This window comes from Crocuta crocuta, unplaced genomic scaffold (genome assembly GCF_008692635.1).
Source record: "Crocuta crocuta isolate KB4526 unplaced genomic scaffold, BGI_CrCroc_1.0 scaffold971, whole genome shotgun sequence".
Lineage (NCBI taxonomy): Eukaryota > Metazoa > Chordata > Mammalia > Carnivora > Hyaenidae > Crocuta > Crocuta crocuta.
The window spans coordinates 491,223-497,334 of NW_027527401.1; the positions used below are offsets into that span (position 1 = coordinate 491,223).

General features: G+C 62.9%; 1 long non-coding RNA gene across 1 annotated transcript; it reads right to left on the reverse strand.

The window, feature by feature from the left end:
* Positions 1 to 1,483: 1,483 nt before the first annotated feature.
* LOC144222553 (uncharacterized) lies at positions 1,484 to 5,132 on the reverse strand. The gene is made up of 3 exons (XR_013332428.1): positions 4,872 to 5,132; positions 4,593 to 4,778; positions 1,484 to 2,051 (listed from the first exon to the last, which is right to left on the reverse strand). It is a non-coding gene; the product is annotated as an uncharacterized LOC144222553 (long non-coding RNA).
* Between the last annotated feature and the right edge of the window lie 980 nt (positions 5,133 to 6,112).

Below are 6,112 nucleotides of genomic sequence, written 5' to 3' on the forward strand. Positions count from 1 at the left end.
CCTGCTGTCACAGTCCCTGCAGCCCCCAGGCCCCCAGCCAGCACTGGCCTTGCCCGGGGTCTGCGCTGCAGGGAGGGAGAGGGGGAGGGAACCACTGAAATTGCAGAGAAACTGCAGGTACCGAGCAAAGAACTTTTCCGGGAAGCGATTACGCTGGNGAAAAAAAAAATTACAAAAAAATCCTAGTTACTTGATGTATAAAATTTACCATCTTCCCACTTTAGGGCACAGTTCAGGGGCAGCAGGCGCATTGATGCTGTCAGCAGCCACCCCCTCCCCGTCTGTCCGTCCCCAGAACCTGTCCGTCTCCCCAGCCTGTACTCTGTCCCATTACATACNGTGGTGAATGGCATAGAGCATCACATCCACCCCCTTGAGCATTTGACGTGCGCAGTTCAGGGGCACCCAGCGAGTGGCCACCGTGCGCCCCCGGGACTGCTCACCGGGCAGCAGGCACCTCCAGGCCCCTCTCTGTGGGTCCGACGGCTCTGGGTCTCCACGTGAGCGGATCCTGTGGCGTCTGTCCCCTGGCGTCCGGCCGTCCTCCCCGAGCTCCGTGTCCTGCGGGCTCATCGGCGCTGCTGGAGCCGAGGCTGCGTGGTGACCCGTGCAGGGACGGCCATGCCTCCTTTTCCACTTGCCCATCGATGGACACGTGGGTCGTTTGCACTTTTTGGCTTTGTGAATAATGCTGTGTGAGCGGCCTGTGCTTTTATGTATTTGAGTCTCTTTAAAAAAATTTTTTTGAGGTTTATTTCTGAGAGTCAGGGGGAGGGGCAGAGAGAGAGGGAGACACAGAATCGATTGGAAGGAGGCTCCAGGCTCCGAGCTGTCAGCACAGAGCCCGACGCGGGGCTCGAACTCATAAATTGCTAGATCATGACCTGAGCCAAAGTCGGATGCTTAACCCACCGAGTCCCCCCAAAACCCAAGTGTTTGAGTCTTAATGTGTCTCAGGCTCCTTTAGTCTGGAAGCTTCTGTGGTCTTTCCTTGGCTCCTGTGCCCTTGACTCTGGAACGCAGGCCAGTTTTGCGGACGTTCCCAGCCTGGGAGGGTCTGGGCGCCCCCAGGGGGCGTGGTGGGCCGCACGGGTCTCTGCGCACAGGGGATTTGGGCCCCGAGGGGCTGGAGGGGGTGACACTGGTCCTGTCAGGACCTGCTCCTCCCGGAGGCAGGTGAGCGGCCAGGTCCCTCAGGGCCCCAAGTCGGGCTGCTCTGAGCCGGGGAGGCTGAAGCCGGCGGTGAGGAGGTGCCCCGACGTCCGCCAGTAATGCCAGTGGGGGCCAGTGGGCTCCTCGCCCCGCTTACCTCCTTCTTGGTGGACATTGTCTAAGTCTGAAAACCAGTGGGTCCCCATTGCCTCAGAGCCAGGGTCAAGGTCGGTGTCGGTGGGGCGGGTTGAGTGCGGGTCCTGGGGCTGCTGGACAGAGGCCCAGGAGCTGGGGGGGGGGGGCCAAAAAGGACAACCTTGGCTCCCCTGGGGCTGGAGGTCAAGCTCTCACCTCCTCCGTGTGTCCCGTGTCCACGCTTCCTTCCCAGGACACCAGCTGTTGGGCGCAGAGCTCACCCTCAGCCCCATAAGACGTCTTCTTAACCTGACATCTGCCGTTCATTTCCCTGAGATCCCATCGTGAGGCTCCAGGTAGATGTGGTTTGGGGGGACCCTCGGCCAGTGCAGGAGTGAAGGCCCTGCTCCCCTTCTCCACGACTGCCCCCCCACTTTCTCTGCCAGCCCTGGCCTTGGAAGGAACGGCAGAGTCGGCCGCCTGAGCAGGGACGTGTTCCTTTGTCCCCTGGGCCGGGGTAGGGTCCCCGGTCCGCTGGCCTCCCGGCCGGGGTGACTCCATCTCAGAGCAGGGGAGGGGGTTTCCTGCCCGGGGCCAGGCCCGCAGGCTCGTGGGCACGGAGGAAATGAGCGTCATTACTGTCGTGTCTGCATGGGTCAGATGGCGCCCGAATCACTGCAGCCCTAAAACAAGGGGTCCTTCCTCCTGCTCCGCAGTTTGGCGGGATTCAGGCAGTCGGCGCAAAACCCTGGTCATGAAGCGGCCTGGCGTGGGGGCAAAGTTCAGGATGAGAAGGAGGGCAGCAAACCCCCCTGCGAGCCAGCACCATCCAAGGTGGGGAGGCTGGGGGACCCAGGAGTGGGGTCCCCATGCAGGAGGGCTTCCTGGCGCGGGGGGGGGCCTCTCCTTGGCTCCTGTTTTGGGTGTGACTCTGGGTGCCCCCAGGCAGGGTCTCAGGGCGCAGCCTTCCCCGGGGTCAGCCCGCTGCTCTCCCCACAGGCACTGGGAGGAGGCAGGGGAGCTGGTGCCCGAGAGGTCCGGCCACCAGGTCCAGGCCGCAAGGCCGAAGCTTGGGACAGCACTCCTGGTCCCCCCACTCCCGCGGCCCCTAGGAGAAGCCCCCCCCTCGCCGCCTGCAGGGGTGCTGGGCAGTCATGGTTTTACTTTGAACTGCTGGTGGGTCACACCAGGGGCCCAGGGTGTCTGGAGAGTGTCTGATTCTCCCCTGCATTTGCGGAAGGGAAATGAGGCAGGGAGGGGTTGGGTGCAAGAGCTGAGGGGGGTGTAGTGATAACTGCCCCCCACTGATAGTTTTCTGGGGGGTCCCAGGGGGCTGCTGCAGGTGGGCTGGGGTGCAGACAGCACGGCCCCTGGGCAGGGGGTCTTCAGCTGCCTTGGCCTCACCTGGATACAGGTGGGCGTAGCTCAGTCAGGGTGGGGCGGGGCGGCTCCTCGAGGAGCCCGAAGGGAGGGGCAGGGTGTCCTCGCCTGGGGTGCGGGGCGGCGCGGAGGTGAGGGCACGGCCACCAGGTGGGGCCGCCCCTCTGTGGGCTGTTGGGTTTTCCTAAAGGTTTCCGTTCCTCCTCCCTGTTTCTTAACTGTGCTTTCGTAATAATTATAACGGAACGGAGCCACTGAGCAAGCTCGTTCAGAGCCCCAGCAGCTGTGATTACATTACAGGCACTGATTTCCAAGAAACCTCACGAGGGAATTCGTTAGAGCCCGAGGTGGAGGCGGACGCCCTGCACGCCTGAGCCTTGATGCCGAGGGACCCCCACCCTGTGCATCCGGACCGCCCCCAGCAGGGATGGGGCGCTTGCCAGTTCCTGGGTCAGACCAGGGGGTCCCCGGGGCCCTGTTTGCAGGTTGTTGGCTAACATGGGTGGGGCCAGGTTCACACCCCTCCCCCTCCACCGAGCCCCTTCCTGCCTCCGCCCAGAGCCTGGGGAGCCAGCTGGCCTGTGGCTCCTGGCTGCCTCTGTCCCTCTGGGTTTCCAGTGGTCCTGGGGGGTCGCAGGGCGGGCGTCTTGGCTCTGAGCTTGCTTTGGTGTCCGTCCCTGGGAACTCTTCCCACTTCCCTGTCAGTCCTGGAGTATATGAACGTGCGTGAGCGCGTTATTTCTCTCCCCCAGGACTACTTGATCCTTGACCGTGGGCTGTGGTGTCCTAGGTCAGCCTCTTCCACTCATCAGAGCAGCCGCCCACGGGCTTGGCCCTCCCTGGGCCTCCTGGGGGGCACGGGGCGTGTCCAGGTGTCCAGCTCCACCTGCTGCCCAGGTGGCTGGGAGGAGCCACACACACCAGCCTGGGCCTTCCTGGGGCCGGGCCTGCGGCTGCGAGGGACGGAGGGCCCAGAAATGCCATCCTGACGGTGATGAACATCTCAGCAGTGTGGGGACTTACCTGTCCTTGAACCAGTGCCGGAAAGGGGTCCGTTTGCCTGTCGCTGACTTCCCGCCCTGTCGCCCTGTCTGGGAGCCTCGGTGCCCGCCTGCTGCGGGGGTGGCTTTGCCGGCTGGGGGCTGCAGGCCGCCAGCTCGGGTGTCTGGCTGCTGTCCTCTCCCCGGGGCCCTTCTGCCTGGGGTATCAGAGTGTCCCCTGTGTGTCTGGAGAGAGCCCCCCACCCTGATCTCCTGCCCCCCAGAATGAGATAAGCAGGAGCACCATTAAGTGTCCTTTGTCGGCTAAGTTCTTTGCTGCCCGGGTAGGGGTGAGGGTGGGGATGGTCTAGGCGCCTACTGGAGAGTTGATGGCTGCTGTTGAGACCCCAGGGCAATGAGCTGACGCTGGGGAGGGATGGCCACGCCGGTTCCCTGGACAGAGACCTGCCGGACGATGGAGGGAGGAGGGGACCACGGCCACAGACGGGACTCTGCTCTCGAGGGGACCTGGCCCTTCGCCTCCATCCAGTGACCGCTGGCTGCTCATTCCCGTTCCTGCCCCAGTGGCCGCTGAGGTGGGGGGGGGGGCGGCAGCTGGGCGTCCCGCCTCCAGGCCGTACCCGGACAGGTCTCGGGCTGTCCTGGATCGGCCCAAGCTCGTCCTGGGCAGCCCGTGGTCTGCGGGTCCTGCCCCCCCTGCATGGGCCTGACCCAGCCTTGTGCGGGTAGGAAGCGAGGAGCAGCACCGGGTGCTGATCTCGGGGGGAGCTGATGGGCGGCCTCCCCTCAGCCCCCCCCGCCCCTCGAGGCCCAGCTCCCTGCCCAGACGTTCGAGTGAGTAGTTTTCAGGTTCTGTGCCCTAAACTGATAGAGCGTGCACTTTGTTTTAAAAAGCCATGATTGAAGTCAAATTAACATATTTACCTTCAGTGCTCCCCGGGGAACCGTTAGGGAATCAGAGAGGTGCGGCAGCGGCTGCAGCGTGCGGTGCTGGTGGCTGGCGGCAGTGGCCCCGGCTCTCTGGGCTTCGGGGACGGGCAGTGGTCCTGAGCGTCCGCCCCCAGGCTCCCCTGCTGCTCCCCCACTGCTCACGGGGGGGCTCCTGGCGCCCTGTCCCCAGAGGAGGCAGAGGCTGGTGGGGGCTGGGTCCTAGCNCCCCACGTGGCTGATGCCCAGGACCCAGAGCCGGGACCCGTGTCCCACCTGCTCTCTGGCACTGGGGTGGGTGCCTCCGGTCCCCTGCCTTCAGTGGCTTGTGGCCTGGGAGCATTTAGCCCCAGGGTCCTGTCTGGATGAGGAGGCCTGGTGTCCACTCCCAAGATTCAGGTCCAGTCCCTGGGCTGGGAAGCCAGTTCGTTCCCCGCTCAGACCCTCGGTTTCCCTATCTGTAAAAGGGGTATGTGGATTTCTTCCAAGCCCGAGTAAACGTGCCCGGACATTTAGACCTTTGTGACAAGACGTGGGATGATTTCTCCTCCTGCGCTGTGTCCACGCTCCCGTGGAGATGGAGCTCTGAGGTCTTGGGAATTCTAGGCCGCGGGGGTGTCCATCCTGGGGGGGTGCTGCTACGGTGCAGATGTGTGCATGAAGCCTCTGCCCCCCAACACTATTTTTAAAAGCTCGTGCATAGATTCTTGAGATACGTCAAATGTTCGTCGTCTAAAAGCTCTTAACAGCAGCAGGACTTAACTGGTTTTTCTCCTGTAAAAAGCACACCTTTGGGGGCGCCTGGGTGGCTCAGTCGGTTGAGCGTCTGACTTCGACTCAGGTCACGATCTCATGATTCGTGAGTTCAAGCCCCACATGGGCTCCGTGTTGACAGCTTGGAGACTGGAGCTGCTTCAATTCTGGGTCTCCTCCTCTCTCTGCCCCTCCCCTGCTCGCTCTCTGTCTGTCTGTCTTTCTCTCTCAAAAATGAATAAACATTAAAAAAAAAAAAAGCACACCTTTGGGTAGGGAGGTGCACACCAGGGTGTAAATTCTTCAGTCAGATCTTGGACTCATTGCTCACCCTTTATGTTGAGCTCGCCTGGCCTTGGAACTTGAAGGCAGGTGCATGACCCTAAGTGCACAGTTTGATGTGTTTTCATGCAGCCGACACACCAACGTGTGACCGGGTGCAGGCGGACAGGGTCGAGGTGCCGCCCCCCACACCCTCTCCCCCTGGGGCGCCCGCCGGCTGGGCTCCCAGCACCTGGGCGGCTGTGCTGTTCTTGAGTCCCAGGTAAGGGAGCGGGCTGTGGCGCCCCTGCATCTGGCCCCGCGGCCCCCGCTGTCTCCAGGTTCTTAGTGAGTAGGTGTCCTTGTGCGGCCCCTCCGCGTTTTCAGCATCTCCTGTGTTGTGGGCTCTGGGCCGATTCTGCTTGGGGACGTTCACCGACAGCCTCTCTGAAGGACCTGGTGTGTGTGAGCCCCGGGGGAGGGGATGCAGGTAGCTGGGCACC